General features: G+C 30.9%; 1 long non-coding RNA gene across 1 annotated transcript; it reads left to right on the forward strand.

Moving 5' to 3' along the window:
* The first annotated feature begins 933 nt into the window (after positions 1 to 933).
* Positions 934 to 1,930, forward strand: LOC132715093 (uncharacterized). The gene is made up of 3 exons (XR_009623640.1): positions 934 to 1,110; positions 1,277 to 1,336; positions 1,793 to 1,930. It is a non-coding gene; the product is annotated as an uncharacterized LOC132715093 (long non-coding RNA).
* Positions 1,931 to 16,871: the final 14,941 nt, after the last annotated feature.

The following is a 16,871-nucleotide window of genomic DNA, read 5'->3' on the forward strand; positions in this document are numbered from 1 at the left end:
ATAGTGTCTGTTATACCGAACGTCGTACAGAACGAGCGTTTTGATTGGTTTTAATCGCCTCATGAAATCGTGAGGCAGCCAATGAAATAGCTGCCTTTGACACACCTCTTATCGACTGAATATCGGCAAAAAATCCCACGGCTGATAAATGTTAATGGTTCGGCCGTGGGTATCCGACGATGACGCAAACTGTCTCGCCCTGAAAAAACAGAGATCAAAACAGTTTGTTCTTTTCTTTAAATGAAATTTATCTGAGAAGCCTGTCAGTTTAAATTTAAAAGAATTGGTTAAATTATGACTAATTTTTAAAAAAAGTAATATAATCTGTAAGTAAAATACAGACAAAGGCTTTGTTTCTGAGAAAAGAAACATAGAAAGAATATTGACATAAAAGACATAAAAGAAACAGCTTCGTTCGATTAATCCTAAATTTTGAGTCTATATCGTATACACTCGAAGTACTGCGTTATAAAAACGGAACATTAAATTAATCCGAATATATAGTAGCCTCAAAAAAATAAAACATATAATTTTATATACCATCATACATTTTATCATTGCAACATTAATCATTAAACTATTTGCTATTGTAATAAGAAAAATAATGTGTGTTTTTGTAATCTTGTACTTTATTTTATGAAATAAACCGATGACTTTTTAATAATTATGGGTCTTTAATTGTTATTAAGTAGTTTAAAACGTATTTTAACTGGTGCAAAGTCACAACATCACAACCATGTAATTCATTATAGAAGCTTTTGATCTATCCAGGTGACAAAGAAAGCGAATTCAGCTCAAGGTGAACGTAGTTTTTCGAAAATATATAAGGTCCCTATTGCAAATTAGAGCATTTATCTGTGTATTCTAGTAGCTAAATTATCAATTTAGAATTACTTTGTGGATATTTTAGAGAAAAGATACAAAAAGATGTGTTGTAAAATTTTGCATGTATTATTTCTTTGCTTTGCGGCAAAATATGTAACCTGTTTCCCTGGCGGTTGGAACAACATTCCATTATATTCTCCAAGTAGTACCATCTCTGTTTACGAAGCGGCGAAATATATAGGAGGACAATACCCTTCCCCAGTGCTCGCTAGAAAATGGCTTGAGGTTAGTTCAAATTTATATCTCTACACAAATTATTTAATTTAGAGTACTTTTCAAATAAAATAAAATAAAATAAAATTGGAATTGTTATCAGTTGTAATTTTGTTTAACATATAATCCTTATAATCCTTATTTAATTTTTTAAATAGAATTTTGATATTATTTTCAGTTCCAGCCTAATTTTGACATCTATAAAGTCAAATTCACCTCTCACTTTAGAGATGGAATTGTAAGTGTGATGTTTAACGTACATTATTATATATTTAATGTAAGTTGGACTTATTTTGAATTAATAAAACGCTTTATTATTAAGCCTGAAAACATGTGATTGTTATTAATAACCACATTTTACATCAGTGTGAACAACTATTTATTATTTACAAATTTTTAAGTGCAAGGAATTTGAACTTCGTTCCTATCAATCTAAATTTATAAGGAAAAAGAACAGTCTGTCTTTCCCCAAAGGATAACGATTTCATTTCTATTAAAAAAGTAAAAAGACCCGTCCATTATTAGGTAAGGATATAATTTTACGGACAATGTTCAAAAACTAAACAAATCAAACCATTTTAAGGCAAACAGGGTTTTCACATATTAAGATTTTAACATATTAACAAAATTACGTGCCAAACAAATATTAAATTGATGAGTTACTGAACATTGCTTTTTCATGTTGTCATTTTAGCGACGGTTATGTGAAACAGACGTTCTCTGGACGATAAAACCCTCGAAGAAAACTACTTTTAATATCAGATGCAACCCACCATGGAGTTCAAGTCTTTTACCACAGGCTGTTGGCATGTCTTAAAGACAATCGAAGAAGAAAAATAATTGACTAGTTCTTGTCCACGAATTTATTCTTTACTGTTATACTTTGTTATTATCATTCATATCAAATGCATAGAATGACTTTAAATACATTTTAAATAACTATTCCCTGTAACATCAACAAAGAAAAAGATCATAAAGAGACAAAACATTTGATTATGTGAATAGCTGTGTTTACTAACGGTATTTCGTTTACTTTACTAGATCTACAATTATTTTGAATTTTGTGTATCATTAAAAAGAGAAATAAAAATCAGATGTCAATTAAGGTATCGAATCGGCAACTGCTCGGCGATCCTTTTACCTTACAAGACCCATCACTTAAAGTTAAATGATACAGTTTTCGTTCTTAAAATTATAGTCTAAGCTTATATGTAAAAAGTATTCATTAATATTATAGCCCGTGGTATGATAATGAATGTGTTGAAAAGAAAAAAATGTATTCCTAAACTTATTGAATAGATACAGAAATGGCCCGTGTGATTTAAATAGAAGAAATATGGCACAAAAACGGTCAATATATAAGAGGTCGTTTCAATTATGAAAAAAAACAACAACATCCAAACTTGTTAATGCTAGGTTTGAAAATGCACGCTTATATTGGAACATGCTAAATAAACTGCATGTGTTAAATCTACAAATTCATCTTGTCATCCTTTGAAATGTATTTGAAGGCAATAAATAATTCTGACAGTTTTTTTGTTCCAGATGAGGATGCAATACATTTCATAGAACGTTTTGAAATTAATGAGTTTAATGTAATGTTTGAGGAATTAAACAATAATTTTTCATATGATGAAATAAATCATGCTATAAAACAGTTAAACGAAACTAAGTTTAGTGGTCCAGATTGTTTTGTAAACAACTTTTTATACTAATGGTAAAACTGTATTAGTTATAATAGTGTATTGTCTAAAAACTTAATCTACCTAGTTCACCGTAAATAAATTAATTTTGTATGGTCTTTTTTACTCAAAGTACTTTCTTGCAAAACTGTAAATGTACCCTTTCTATTGTCAATATTTAGCTAAACCACAAACTTCACTTCCATAATTTTGAATAAGAGATACTTATTTATCAAATAAATCAAATTTATGCTTGTGAGTTATATATGTGAATTTTTACAAATACTTGTTTAAGTTAAAAATAGCTTTTTGAGCTTGTTCAGCTAGTGTACTTTGTGCTGTAAATAAAGATCCACCACTTGTAAAAGCAATACCTAAATATGTAAACTTACTTTTTCAATTTCTTCATCGTCGTAATAAAATTTAAGATTTCTAGGAATGGTACCATCTCTTCTAAAGATCATTTCTTTTGTTTTTTGTTGTCTTAACTTTCATTTTCCAAGTTTAACAATAATCTGCTAAAAGATTTATTTAATGTTGCAATTCTTCTGCATATTTACCAAAAATTACAATGTCATCTGCATAAAATAATATATATTTTTAAACATGCAAATATCCTTGTGATCGACTGCTGATGTAAATATCTTCTAAAAGAATCTGGTAACAAAGTGATCCCTGGGAAGCATTAGTCACAACAGAATTACAAAAGAATTGCAGACTCGGTTAAAGTCATTATTACATAGTAAAAGAGGAGGGGGGATAAGCATTCCCCTTGTTTGTCTAACGCCAAGCATGCATGGGAAGTCACTACTAAATTTATTCATATATTGTACTCATGACTTAACTAATTGATACATAGACTTCATGAATTTTAAATACTACTTCTAAGACCTAATTTTATCAATTTGTATCCCAAATTCTCTCTAACCACATAATCAAAAGCTTTAGAAAAGTCGAAAAATAGTTGTTTTCCTTGATTTAAAACATGATTAATCAGACTATTTAACACAAAAATATCATCTACTGTACTCATTTTTGACAGGAACCCGTTCTCAAGAAAATATCCTGTATCAAATATTCTACTAAAATGCTTATTCAATGCAGACAAAACAGGCACTATATAATAAAATATTGGGTCAAAGTCGTACATACAGAAGAAAATAAATAAGTGTCTTTGGTGTATCATATGCTCAAAAATGATTGTAAAAAATGCACCGAATAAAGTAAATTGGTGCTTTTTAGTAAAAGACTAATTTTGTACACTTTGATTTTATAATGTCTGGTTGCAACAAAATGTTTATAATAGTATGTTATTTTGTCTTTAGCTTAACAAAGATTGCATGATCCGTCAAAGCAGAATTGGCATTATAGATTAGATAATTCTAGGAGAGCACTGTTTCATCGAACTATTTCAAATTTTAGATTTCAACCTTACTAAGAACATTTTGCAAGAATTATTTTTTGGTAATCTTGTAATAGATTAATAGTTTCGTCACATAGACTGCAAATTGGAGCAGGTCGTTGGTCAAGACTGGCGACTATACTAGTAAATGAAAGATTATGTAACTTTTGTAACGTCTTAGAAGACGACTATCATTTTATTATAGATTGCAAGTTGTACGATGAACTTAGACATAAGTATATATAATTAAAATATTGGCGAAGACAAATATGTACAAATTTATAGACTTGATGAATAACGAAAACCAGATTATAGTAAGAATGCTTGGAACTTTCATACACACTGCTTTTGAAAAAACTTAACGAAATATTATATGGTAATTGTTAAATAAGGTGTATGTTTTACAATTATTTTCTATATTGTTAACCATGTAAGGTTTCAGTTTAAAGAATGCAGTATCACTTTATTGTGCTGTATTTATATTATGATATTAATGTGTATTGTGTTAAGATGTCTTTCATATGTAGCAAATAGTCTCATCACACAGAAATAGTACATTGGTCATTTAGTTTATCTTAATACTATGTTCACTCCATTCAGTCACCTTTATGTTTCGTTTCTTTAAAATGTTGACTTTAAAACTGGAATGAGTAAGTTCGAAATATGTCACAATTGGTGAGGGTGAATAAGGATAAAAAACCTTCTACAAAGAAAATTATGTTTGCAAGATACATTGTTCTAATGAAATTGTTGTTAAAGGCCCATTATGCCACAGAAATTGTTTTAATTTTATTTCTCAAATGCTTTTTATTTGGGGGGGGGGCCTGTTATAACTTCGATAATTTGGCAATTAACTTAACCATTTTTTTGCTTCTGTTGCTTTTTGGCAATCAGTATAGTTATACTGATTCAGTATTTTGTATGGAAGTCAAAATACTACTTTGTTTACATTTTGCTACTTCTATGACAAATTATTTCACACTCACTACTACTTTCTTCAGGTGATAAGCATGTAACATACTCTAAAATCATTATTTAAAGGTTATAAAATTAATCTTTGCCCTTTCTTAGAAGGAAACATTTATTCATTTCTCAGGTATAATGTGCCTTTAAATGTATAAACTTTTCGTCATTAAGGTTTGTATATGCATGCATCGTGGGTTTTTTAGCCTAATGGTTCTGATTGAAATAAACTGAACATTCATTGTTCTAATGAAATTGTTGTTAAATGTATTAACTGTTCGTCATAAAAGTTTGCATATGTATGCATCATGGGTTTTTTAGCTCAATGGTTCTGATTGAAATAAACTGAACTTATTCAAAACTTAAACATTAAAGCCACATTAATCATTTTACTTTTTGGTATTGTAAGTAGACAAATTGTGTGTGTTTTTTGTAATCTTTTACTTTATTGTATGAAATAAACCTATGATATTTGAATTGTAATTGATCTTTAATTATTATAAAGTGGTTTAAAACGTATGTTAATTTAATCGACACAATGGCACAACATCACAACCATGTAATTCATTTTTATAAGCTTTTGATCAGTCCAGGTGACAAAGAAAGCGAATTCATATCAAGTTGAACGTAATTTTTCGTGAATATATAAAGTCCCTATTGCAAATTAGAACATTTATCTGTGCATTTAGGTAGCTAAATGTTTTTATAAAAACAGAGGTACCTTGTGGATAGTTTAGATAAAAAGCACGATGTGTCGTTAAATTTGGCATTTATTATTTCTATGCTGTGTATCCAAATATGGAATTTGTGCCCCTGGCGGTTGGCACAACATTCCATTATATTCTCCAACTACTTCCATCTCTATTAGAAGCGGCGATATATACATATATGGGGGACAATACCCTTCTCCAGTGCTTGCTAAAAATGGCTTGAGGTTAGTTCAAGAATATATCTTTTACACAAATTACAATTATTTAGAGCACTTTCAAATAAAACAAAATCACTTCCAAATTATGATTGTAAGGTAATTTTTTCACATAAACTCATTGATTTAATATTTTTTCTTTTAAATAGAATTTTGATATTATTTTCAGTTCCAGCCTAATTTTGACATCTATAAATCAAATTCACCTCTCACTTTAGAGATGGAATTGTAAGTATGATGTTTAGAACTTACATTATTAAATCATTATTAAAGATTTATATAAGTTAGACTTTTCATAAATTGAAAGAAAACAAACTGATTTTTTATTTCTTCACATGAAAGCACGTGATTGTTATCAATAACCTTATTTTACATCAGTGTGAACAACTATCTGTTATTATTTACAAATTCTAAAGTGCAAGGAAGTTGACTTTCGTTCCTATAAATCTAAATTTGTAAGGATACAAAACAATCTGTCTTCCCCTAAAGGATTACAATTGCATATCTCTTAAAAAAGCAAAAAAATCCCGTCAATTATGAGGTAAGGATATCATTTTACGGACAATGTTCAGAAACTAAACAAATCAAACCATTTTAAGGCAAAAAGGTTTTTCACATATTAAAAAATGTTTAATCTTTTGACAAAATAACGTGCCAAACAAATATTAAATTGATGAGTTACTATTGCGTTTTCGTTGGACAATAAAATCCTCAAATAAAACTACCTTTAACATTAACACCATGGACTTTAAGTCTTTTACCACAGGCTGTTGGCATGTCTAAAAGACAACCGAATGAGAAAAATAATTGACTAGTTTTTTCCCCACGAAATTATTTTTGATAGTTATAGCTGTGTTACTATTGTTCATATCATATGTATAGCATGACCTTATATACATATAAGATATCATTCTATTCACTGTCCCGTTAATATAGAAAAAGATCATAAAGAATAAAAAAATATTAATATGCTTCAAAGCCAATACACGAAGGGAAAACACTCGGTATTGCAATATTTGCATTTTGTAGTGCGTTACCTCCTTTATATGTTGTTGTCAATGAAATAGCAAAAAATCAAACCAAAGATTGTCATTTGAATGAGAAATTTATTTAATTTTGATAATGTTGTAGGTGGTTGATGTAATTATATTCTAACAGTGACTTACCTAATTTTGTTTCCTTTCAGTATAAAGCTATTTAGAAATAACCTTTGTGTTGAATTGATTTATTATCAAAGTACTGAAGGCACTGAATGCGACTCGCATAGACTAAGGGTACCACATTATACCATAAACATACCGGTATATAAGTTCTATGTCAAGATATTATATCAAATTGGTATTTGTATGTTTTCCTGGGATACCGAGAGAAAGTCTTTTGTCTGCTGTTAAAACAAATACAATCGAAAAATAGATATATTGCATTAATTTTCATAATCCAGTATTTGTAAAACGTGTGTATTAAAAAGAATATATGTTTGAAAAAGACAATGTACAACTAGTTTGATCTAACGGAATTGTACCTCGGGGAATTAAAAAATGCAAGCAATGAGACCAATACCAAAAATTATCTCTTGTGTAGGAACCACAAACGCCGCAATTCAAATATCATATGATCAACTTATAAACTAGATGAGGCTGTTGCGGTTTTTTTTGATGATTCACATGCCACTTATAAATGACTTTTTCATTGTATAGATTATATAAATTCTTTATCGTGATTCATTGATTCATTATTAGTTTTGATGATACTCTGGTTAACAAATGATATCAGTTTCAGAGGTGTTTATTTTTTCCATTTTAACAAGACAAATAAGGATGATCTCTTAAGCTATTATTTCAAGCTGTAATTACCTCCGCTGCCGATTTTCATATAACACTGTTGTATTTCGCACCATACTGACACGTCACTGTGATATAAAATCATTGTACAAAAGGAATAAAAAGAAAAGAAAAAAATCATATTATTATTTAATACCTATTTTAAGTTTTCAACGACTTAATCTTACGTCTTAGACTGTATTTGCACCTGTGCTCGATTAATCATTCCCAAAACCCACCCATGTCAGTTTAAAATCACGTCATCCCTGAGCCTTTTTGATTGAGTTGCATACAAAGAATGACGTCTTTAAGCTGCCGATATTATCAAATGAAATAGACAAATATCTATGGCGTTAGTTTATGTGAAGTGTTATTTTAACATCATTTCATACGAAAATACTAAGTAAGAACGGAACATATCAATTAAAATGAGTTATGAGTGTTGTCGTAAAATGGTTAAGACAAATTATTGATTTATAAAGTTCTATGCTTTGAAGTGTAAATTTAGAGACTGCAAAAAGTTGTCCAAATATCATACCAGTTATCTTACTTTTTTGTCATAAAAGGAAATTCCCAAGGTTATACAAATGCATAAACAATTCGCTAATTGAATACATAAACTTATATTATACTCATCATATCCGCCTGTACTTGAAAAAGGAAATTTATTTTAAAAACCTATAAGGTAACGTGAATAATTATGATAATTGTCTAATTAAATCGTCATCATTTCAACTCACAATAGACAAATAAATTGAACAATTGAGACCAATAAACTGTACGCTTATGTAAGTGTTATGATTTATTGACATGCAAAGGTTCTATCTTATATAAATTGTCATATGGACATAAACCATCAATAGAATTGGAAACGGTAACATTTATGGTTAATTATGTAAAGATTTATGTCTTTGTATTCCTAAATGGTTTCGGATCCAGCATAAAGTATAATTGTCTAGGTTTGTAAAATATCATGTAATCGCAACAAATGTTTCTGTATCATAATATCGGATTTTCATTTTTTAATTGATGAAATGAATCTGAACAAAATACAAATTTGTTCCAATTATCCTATAAAATATATGACAAGCTTATAACAATTGCTTTTGCTTCAGAAGTTAATATAGATGCAATAACAGGCATTCTATATGTAAAATAATTTTCGAAGACAAAGGCTGAACCGACTTTGCAACCAAAATAAATAAATATTGTTAAAGGCATGTATTTCATTGTCTCATAGTAGGCATTACTAATAATAATTATATTGTTTTAATGGTATTACAAGAAATATGTGGAACAATATAATAACAAGCATAACGATAATTTCATTAATTCAGCGAAGAAAAAAGCCTTCAAGTCATTTATGTTTCTAAAAGCATTATTGAAAAAAATTGTAGGATTGTATTAGATAAGATCAGTTTAAACTTTAAAGTTATTTTATGTTTCTGCAAAGTTGCCAAGTAAAATATGGAAAGGTGTTTTAGTTTACATAAAATCTGTATGAAGGAAAGTTATTAAATTTATGCAAAAGATATTGTTGGATCATATTCCATAAAGAAATTACTAGTATTTCCCAAAGAATTATTGACGTCTGACATGTTGAATTGAAAATCTAATAGAAACATTTGTTTCTCGTTACAAAGCAAAACGGAAATCTAAAAGAAATATATGAATCATGCCTGTCAAATTTTGCTTAACAACCGGACGGCAAATACTCTAAAATATTGATTATGTCTGCAAAGAAAACAGATGCTGTATTGTTATTATATATCCCAAATGACACTGCTTTAGGTATGTTTTTCAAAAACATTGATTTGAATAGGCAAGTCTCATACGAATAATACAAATAAGAAATATTTCCGAAAATTTGAAAGCAGCATATACCACTAACTACATTTTTTATTTTCGCTGTATATTTAAGGTTGAACACAACACTTTGCGAACTTTCGAGTTGTGTCTTGAAAGTTGGCATGTAAAACATTGATCATATTTGAGATTAGCTTACGTTGATTTTATTCCATTAGTTTCATCAATTTTTGTACACGTTACGTCAAAGTTTACGACATAGCCCGTTTTGATCATGACAGCGTCGCGTATCGTTGGCAACTGTTACGGGCATCACAGCGCCATAGGAAGATAAACTATCTCAAATTTCACAGTAATTAACAGAAATTCTGTTTTCCTTTATGCTGAAATAAAATATGTTGCTTTATGCTGAAAAAATGTTTGAAAAATGGAAGGAAAATTGTCAATTTTGTGTAAAATTAAAAAATAAAATTTAAAAGTAATATATATTTTCTAATTAACATTATAGAATATGCTTTCAATCGATGACTTTTTTCCAGCAAATGGATGTCTAAACACAGTTTACTTTATGTAAAGTTTAAACGGAAGAATTGATTTTAAAGTAGAACTTTCATTGGTCATTTAAAATTACAAACTGAAATCTGGAAATCTCATTGGCCCTTCTAAAATACGAAGATATAAAGATGGATTTGGTGCCAATTTTAGTTTATATGATTGAGTTCCGGAAACAAACATTTAAGTTACTCATATTTTTCAGTTCTTTGACTTTCAAGTTCCGTGTCTCGGATATTTAATATCTGTTCAAACATGTCTCCAAGAACAAATTATTTTCACTGCTTTTTAAATCGCACTATTCAAAAAGTTATGTCAAATAATTGATTTGGATACGGCAATATGGTTTATCTCTGTAACACTTTTATTACTGTCACAGAGTTATTACACTATATAACATGCAATTGTTGTGCATATAGTACAAATTGAATATTTTTGCTTCAGTGCCTTCGTGCATTTATGTATAAGTAAGATAATCCAATGCCATCGTTTAACGTATCTAAAAATCTGAAAGGAAAGAAAAATGAAGAGTGTTTGTCTTTTTGCCTGAGGAATAGTCCTGTCCGGAACCGAAGTTATATATAAATGTTAAAGTTATATATTTCAGAAATGTATTTGGAGGTCGTCATTTGATCAAGGTTTATAAACCCTAATGATTATGTAAAGTGCAATTCGTTTTAGACAATTTATATAATTATCGTCGGAATTGTTTGGTCATTAGAAATATATTCTAAGATGTTTATTCGGTTATTCAGGAATCTTCTCTATTGTTATGAGGGAAAAAACAAGCTGTCACTGTCATTGAGATTTAATTTTATGGCCTGTCTTTGTCGTTGGAAATAATATAATCTAGTTTTCTTATTGCAGCCACAAATTGTGTACATCATCTATTATTCTATTAATACCCTTTGAGTTTTACATGTTTGTAGCTGAGAATCATGTCTTTTTTTTAGAAATTCGTATTACCCATGTCTTACAGTGCGTGAGATATATAATTATATCTTATACATATTTTCTTTATTTTTCCATTTATCATGCATGATGCCAACAGGGAAATCGTTTTGTTTAACCCATTACTTCAATTACACGCCTTTTAACGCCTTTTTCACCCCCCCCCTCTTTTTGTTGTCTCAAATGATGAAAAAATGCCTTATTTAGGCCCCAAACACTTGTTTTTGTTTGAGAAATGATGTTAAAAAAAGTGACCTCTTTTTCGGCGCAGCCCCCAACCAAAAGTTACATCAGGGGTTGCCAGAAGGGGGATGTGCCCCCTTCTGTTTGGGGGGGGGGGTTGAAGGGGGGGCGGAGTCCCCCTCATCGCCAAGAAAATTTTGGACTTGTGAGAGGCTGTAAATGACCCCAGATTGATCATAAGGTAACGTGTAACCAACGCTGAAAAGCATTTGACTCTATCTCAATCCATTGAGAAATTGCAGCACTTTGAAATCAATTTTGATGGAAAAAATCAACGCAAAATAGTGATTTTTGGCAATTTTGAGATGTCCCCTCGTTGCCATGGTAACAGAAAATTTAAGCCTGAGCAAGTTGTTGCAAGGGCAATGGTCCAGTCAACATTTGTGCCAAGTTTGATTAGTGTTGAAGCAGTTTTAATAGTATTATAGCAATTTGAACTTGTAACGGGAGACTTTTCAATGAAAACAGCCATTTTTCACAAAATGCTCATGAAGTAATGGGTTAATGAAAAAAATAAAAAAATCTACAAAACATCAATTTTTCTTCAAATTTATATGACAGGCCATGTTTAAACATGAAAAAACGCGATTTAGGGTAATTTCAAGTATTTTCATCATTTTCTGTTAACCCATTACTTCATATACACGCCTTTTAACGCCTTTTTCACCCCCCCCTTTTTGTTGTCTCAAATGATGAAAAAATGCCTTATTTAGGCCCCAAACACTTGATTTTGTTTGAGAAATGTTGTTAAAAAAAGTGACCTCTTTTTCGGCGCGGCCCCCCAACCAAAAGATACATCAGGGGGTTGCCAGAAGGGGGATGTGCCCCCTTCTGTTTGGGGGGGGGGGTTGAAGGGGGGCGGAGTCCCCCTCATCGCCAAGAAAATTTTGGACTTGTGAGAGGCTGTAAATGACCCCAGATTGATCATAAGGTAACGTGTAACCAACGCTGAAAAGCATTTGACTCTATCTCAATCCATTGAGAAATTGCAGCACTTTGAAATCAATTTTGATGGAAACAATCAACGCAAAATAGTGATTTTTGGCAATTTTGAGATGTCCCCTCGTTGCTATGGTAACAGAAAATTTAAGCCTGAGCATGTTGTTGCAAGGGCAATGGTCCAGTCAACATTTGTGCCAAGTTTGATTAGTGTTGAAGCAGTTTTAATAGTATTATAGCAATTTGAACTTGTAACGGGAGACTTTTCAATGAAAACAGCCATTTTTCACAAAATGCTCATGAAGTAATGGGTTAAGCTAAAACACAAAAATACAGAAATAAAACTCTCAATATCATGCTCATCTCATTTTCTTTCTAAGGACGCCTTCTAACAAATCAGAAAACGTCGTGTTTCGTTGCTGTTTCTATTTAGATAAACTGTCAATTTTAATTGAAAAACAATAATGAAGTCTAAAAGCGTTTTTCTTCTTTTGTCACTTAATTATCTGAACACAATACATGCAATAGTGGGTTCATAACAATTTTCAAGGAAACAAGGGGAAAAGATCTTAAACCTATCCAATCAATTTTATAGTAGCACTAGACCAAAAATAATTGCTGCCCATGGAAGAATGCAGCATTGCATTTAGTTAACATATTGTCTGGAATTGAAGTAAAATAATTGCAGCTCGCTTGTATAATCATTAATTACATTGAATAATTTAACTTATATCCTTTAATTTGGAGAAAAGCAATTTGTACGACTTGTTAAATTAATTGAATTGAAAGCATCTAACTTAAAGGCGTAATTGATATTACGCAGTGCGCTAAATATGTTAAGCAAGTGAACATTGCTGTCTAAATAATCTGATTTCATTGGGATACATAAGAAACAAACCGAACCGCACAGTTGCTAAAAGGTCTTGACACTATTTAGAAATTATATGGCGCTTTTTTATAACATATTTTACAACCGTCAAAGATTTTTTTTTTGTTTAAACTAATAATTTTGAAAAGTAGTGCCATTCCATGAAAAGCAAGTAAAAAAATGCGTTTGCCGTAAACGTAAAAAAACAGGCGGATTTAAATACAATGGAATGTTAAAAGGGGATCTGGGGTTACGAAGTCAGCATATCACAGACCAGACGTCATAAGACAAATTTAAAAAGCAGGAAACATATAAGGGTGATTCTACAGTATACAAATTTGAATACTGGAACCAACCAAGTTTAAAAAGCCAAAATAGCAGAAACTAAAATGCAACATAACATGTATACACATCAATAATGTCGTGCTGAACGATCCTCAATGATAGAAAATAAAACTTCTTTGATTACATGTACGAGGAGTTTATTTACAGCCGCCACAAAGAACAAACAACATTGATGTGAAAATAAAAAATTGAGAAAAAAAATCTGAAAACAAAGTGATCCCTCGGAAGCATTTATCACAACAAAAAGAGAAGAAAAAAAACAGAATCCCCAAATTAAGCCAAAATGGCAAAATTGGAAATTATGCAGTTAAGAATTTTGTGTACAGAAGACAATAGAGTGAATTACTGAAATGCAAGAATTCTGTTTGTCGTTAACTCGCGCCTGGTAAATGAAAGAGCTACCTCTTTCGGAGGTATACGGTAAATCACTCTATCGCTACTTCCGAGCTAGTGCATGTCGCTAAAATCAAGTGTCAAGTGTTTTCATTTTTTATTATTTTGTAAATTCTACACCAAATATAAAAAATCGGAGAATGAAATGCGATGTAGATTTGATTATAATTTCAAGAAAACGTAAAGTTGTTGTTATACTTGTGTTTGAATTGTAGTTGTGGTGGCGTTTTCAAGTTAGCGAATTCAGCGTTGAAATGGACCGTTTTATCATGAAACAGATTATTTTTCCACCGATTGTCATCTAAACGGCGAATCAGATTAAAAAAATACGTTTCAAGTAGATATAAGGTCTAGAGATGAAATAAGATTGAAATAAGATAAAAACATTAGTTAATAAAGAAAATATAGGATATTTGTTCTTGGAGAACGCTCTGTCGTGAAAGAGCAAGTCATGTCGCCAAGTAGATAGTTCTATGGTTTCAAAGGGGACCAAAATGATAGGGCAGAGAAGGAAAAAGGTGTTCTGTGAAAAAGATCTTGAGGATGTTGATACAACGGGTATCTTAATTATGAAGAAGGAAATCAACTATTTGACAATATGTTAATATTGACTTTTTCCTCACATGTGTTCATACGTTGGTAATCATAGAATCTACATTGTGATACGTCCGTGCCATTCCACGGCATGTTAAAAAGCAACGTATGGTCCAAAAAATAAAGAATGTGTTTGCCAACATGAAAAATAATGGGCGGAACTAAATTTTCAGAGAAAATCAGAAGTAATGAAGTTGTTTCACAGGTTTGACCTTATTTCTAAAAACAGTACAAAAGTGAAAATTCTATTCTGCACAAGATTAAAGACTTCATTCGATTTATTTTGTAAGTGATGATAATCATTTCTGTATAAGAAAACGAGAGCGTTAATATTTATATAGCAGCAAAATTAATTAGAAAGTCTGAATGCTACATAACTAGGAATATTTGACAAAAGTTTGAACTGAGTTATCTGATTACCAAAGTTACTGGCGTCAACTGATGTAAGCTAGCATTTCATTTCGTTCCATCTAATGCAGCCTGGGATTCAGGCGTTGATATTAATATTCATCACATAAGCGATATTTCATAATCAATCGTCATAGATTAAAACAACAGCTCTGATTTTGATAGTATCAACGCCTGGGGAAACCTGAGGGGTTTCCCATGTAATTTATTGACTAATGATAATCCTATTAATAGACCGATTAGCACGTGACCAACAGATTATGACTTAATCAAAATTTAGGCGAAGATAATGAATGTTGAAAATTTGACGCTATTTACTATTATAAATTGCAATGACTTTTCGGTTACGGAGCACTGTACATGAGGGATAATGAATACGTGCAACATCCCTCACGCTTCCTAGCCCAGGTTTGAGCGGTACTCAATTCTCAACACTTGAAAGTGCTGGCATCAATGACCCCGAAGGACCAGAAAAATATAACAACACTGAGGTGAAGTACAAACTTTTTATAGCTGCCACACAGCACTTGACACCTGCTGTTGTGAAGTATAAAAATCTGGAAAAAGTGAAGCATTAATAACAACAAAATTACAAGAGAATTGCAAACTCGGTTTGATTGAGTCTGTGCATGAGGGATAATGAATACGTGCAACATCCCTCACGCCCCTAGCACCGGTTTGAGCGGTACTCAATTCTCAACACTTAACCAAAAGGAAGCAATTTACATATTATCAATGACAATGGTAATGTACGTTAACTACCAAAACAGGTCAAATTATGCAAAAATAGCTCTTAATACGTTAGTAACGCAGTAGAAATATAGTTGTAAATACTAAACATATCAGTCATTAACCGCACATAACATATGAATTATAACTTAAATCTCGGATATTATTACCTTTTCTTAAATCTTAGTACATGTTTCTCAAATTTGATTTTAGAAACATATTTCGGCTCATCTGGAGGCATGTTGCTTTAAATTTGCATAATGTCACTTTAATGTAGATATTATGAAAGCATCATCGAGATTTCACGTGATACGCACTTGATAAGATGTTAAATTATTACTAAAATAAATGTAGAAGAGAAAGGCTGTTTGATTATGATAAATGGCTTTTTACATCAATTTAATTGTATTTTGTATCCTTAAAACTGCATTAACAAAACAACGAACCATTTATGTATGAGTTTTCCATATGTTTAAGATCTTGGTCTATAATATTGACCTATTTTGTAGCCCATACAGTGTTTTACCAAGATAGAGTTTGGCAAGATCGAGTGAATGAATTTGTGAATACCAAATCTGCTAATTTCACATTTAAACTTGGTTTTCATAGGCCTCGAGTAATCTCCCTGTTGTCCTGATTCAGTACAATAGCAGGGGGTAAATTATGTTTGTCAGCTGTCTAAAGTTCTTCCGTACTTCACTTCAGTTTTTTATAGTAATTTTGTCTTTTGGGATAATCACTTGCAATACATTTCAGCCGCGTTAGCCGATGCCAGACGGCATGAGAGATATTAAACTCGACTATTGTTCGATTAAACCGACTTTGCAATTTTTACTGTTACCATATGTTCTCATTGCTTACGAGGACCTCTTTCAAGATTACTATATATGACATGATATTTATGTTTTAGAAAAAAAAACCCAACTTTATTTGTATACTCGCTATTGTTTTGGTGGTTCTCTGTAAATAGCATGATGCACGTTTAAATGCATTTAGCTTTACAGTTTTCAAATGTTATCCATAACGTGAATATCGACCTTAATTTTTATTTAGCGGTACAGGAAGAAATCATATAACGACCGAGGTATAATTGCATAACATCAAAAACATTTTCTGTCAATCGGGACAAAAAGAGATAAGACATAACAGTAAG

Source organism: Ruditapes philippinarum, unplaced genomic scaffold, assembly GCF_026571515.1.
Source record: "Ruditapes philippinarum isolate M1 unplaced genomic scaffold, ASM2657151v2 ctg3720_1_1_1_1, whole genome shotgun sequence".
NCBI classification, from domain to species: Eukaryota; Metazoa; Mollusca; class Bivalvia; order Venerida; family Veneridae; genus Ruditapes; species Ruditapes philippinarum.